The sequence below is a fragment of the Platalea leucorodia genome (assembly GCF_965183815.1).
Source record: "Platalea leucorodia genome assembly, chromosome: 1".
Taxonomy (NCBI): Eukaryota; Metazoa; Chordata; class Aves; order Pelecaniformes; family Threskiornithidae; genus Platalea; species Platalea leucorodia.
The window spans coordinates 160,965,742-160,968,638 of record NC_138823.1 but is presented as its reverse complement, the minus strand read 5'-3'; positions in this window follow the sequence as shown (position 1 = coordinate 160,968,638).

Genomic DNA, 2,897 nt, shown 5'->3' with positions numbered 1-2,897 from the left:
TGAGTGTTTGTGGTAGTCGTGATTTACATACTCGTCCATTTTATTTCACACAGTTAGCTTTCCATTTATATGTCAATGTACATGGAATCATAGTAACACTGAAGTTGGAAGGGACCTCTGGAGATTTCTGGTCCAGACTCCTGCTGAGTGCAGGGCTCACTTCAAAATCAGATCTGGTTGTTTGGGGCAGTCAAGTTTCTGTGAATGGAGGTTCCTTAACATCTCTGGCAACCTGTTCTGGGGCTTAACTACCCTGTTACGGGTACATGTTCTTGTGTTGTGGACATGGTGTTTGTTCTTCTGTGGTTTAAATCTAAATAGAGTAGGAAGTCCTGCTTGTTCTGTCTGTGCTGATGTTTGTCTGATCTCTGTCAGCAGAGATTTTGTAACAGTTTGTGTAGCCCAATAAGGATTTTGCAAGACACATCAATTTGGTTTTAACTGGCGTGGAGGGATTTAGACCAAGCAATTATTTGTTCAGCATAAATTAGAAATTGAACAAAATGGGACTCTATGACTCAAGTCTGGTTCTGAGTGCTTTTGAGCTTAAAGCTCAGCTCTCAGGAGAAACACATTGAAGCTTACTTTGCTCAATCTTCTCATTAAGAAAGAAATGGGTAATCTGATATAATGTGTGCTGTTTCATCTTGTTCCAGTGTTACATCAGGTTCTCTATGTTTAAATCTGTTTCAAGTTTGTCACCCCACTGCTGGCTACTTGGGTTTTGGCCTGTACATCAGAATCCAGAACCATGGGCACAACATGGCTGGAGTCAGGCTTCAGAGGAAGATTTACATGTTTAGTGCATTGAGCAAGCGTGGGCTGAAACACTGGCATGCTCACTTGCTGATACAAAATAGGGAATGCTGGGCATGTGGCATAGTTACCTGTGGCCTGCAACAAGTTTTAGCCAGGTATTGAGATATGTTAGAGTTAGCAAGAGGTGGCATTTTTACTCCACACTTCTGACATAAGGCATGGGCACCTATTTTTGTGAGGGGGGAAAACACTTGTTTCAAAAAGCAAGCAAGACTTGCTTTAAAAACAAATGAAGAAATGTGTTCATATTCACTCTTCATTAAAAAAAAAAAAAGATAGTAAGAAAACTAATACAGAATGTTCAGATGTCCTGGAGCTGAGTTCCCCTCTTCTTCAACTTCTTGGAAGACTGACCTACCTATCATAGTACAGACAACGTGAGTTTAAAGCAGTCATTGAGTGGAAAAAAATTCAAGATGACCTGTGTCAGAGGACAAATGCGAACATGAGTTAGCCTCTTTCCTTCGGTCTCGCTGATTCCTGTTGGGCTAATTTACACTTGTTAGCAAGTAAGCTTGCCTTTTCAGTTATGTTTTATGGATTCCTTGCAAATAGTTAATGAATAACCATAAGGATCTGTGAAGAGCAAGTTGAAAATTGGTTCCCTAACCTGCTGTTTTGAGCGCTCACCTGAGAAGGAGCACGTGCATTGGGTTTGAATCCCCTTGGACAGAGGAAGGAGTTGAACCCAAGACTTGAAGCCAGAAGGCCAGCAGGTATCTATTCTGCCTCCAGACACTTACGTACCAGTTACTAGTGCACTTCTCCAAAGCGTGATTTCTGAAGGAATGCTCTCTCTAAACCTAATGCATCAGGGCAGATTTCTGGAGCCTGGTGAGGGTCATAGTTTGCTGCTCTAATAGCTTGCTGTAGGGGTTGTGGTACTACTTTGTCCCTGGAGCAGGCTCTGGTGATCACAGGACGCTTCTGTGAGACGACTTGATATGCTAACCTTGCAGAAAACTCTCCCCACTCCTGTTTTCTTGAATGCAATGACCTGTTAGATTGGCTCACTGTGTTTGGTGAAGCTGCAAGTTTACTGAATATTACAATGAACGTGGACCTCAACTGGTCTTGAGCTTTGCTGCTGGTTGCTTAATGAGTCTTGTGAAGTCAGTACCTCTGTTTTGTTCTTTTTTTTATTGGCTTGTAAAATGCCTTGAAAATGTACTGAAAAGCACTGTAAAGATCTAGGTCAACAGCATTGCTTCAGTGGTGGGACTGTATGGAGACAGAGTGTAGGTAAGCTAAACTGCAGCAAGAAGTTCAGTCTGATCTGCACAGTTATAATTGGGGCTTCTGACTTTGTTGAGGGCTTATGATACCACATGCCTGTCAGAAAAGGGTATTACCTGTCCCCATCAACCAATTAGCAGATGATGTGTTTTAGCCTTGATTAACTTTGACTTGATTTGAGTCAATGCTCTGAAAGTGGAAGGTATTGTTTCCTGCTACCGATCCTCTGAGCCTTTTCCTTTTTTTTTTTTTTTTTTTCAGTAGTATTTAAAAGCACTTAAGGCTTTTATAAACCTGAAGAGCATTGTGCATATGTTCAGTGTGGTACTTTCAATTAACTACAATTAGTGAAGTCTTGATGTAAACCAGAGTACTGATCTTCCTGTAAATAATTCATTCTTTATGATCACTGGGTTCTCTCTCATCTGGAAAAATTACTGTTGTGCCAAACAAGTGTTGGAGACGAAACAAGTAAAAAGCTTATTTAAACCCACCAGGGATGCTGAGCGGAGATAGGCAGCCTCCTGCTTAATTGAAAAGTGCATTGCGTAATATTAAAAAGTGCTGTGTGGTGGCTGTCAGCTAGTTACAGTGAATGACAGCTCGGGTAAAACTGGCAAAGGAATAGCCGCTTACCTCACTTTCATACACTGGTATTTAGCAAGAGCATTTTTGCAAAAGGTAAAAGAAAAACACAAAGACAGTAGTGAAGGGGAGTGTCTGTATAATTTTTCAACTTCTTAGGATTCTTTTCTGCAAGCTAAATATACGTGATAGAAGAAACAGGCAGAATTGTACGTATTCACAGCTTGCTTCTGTGGCCACTTTTGTTCCTACTGTTT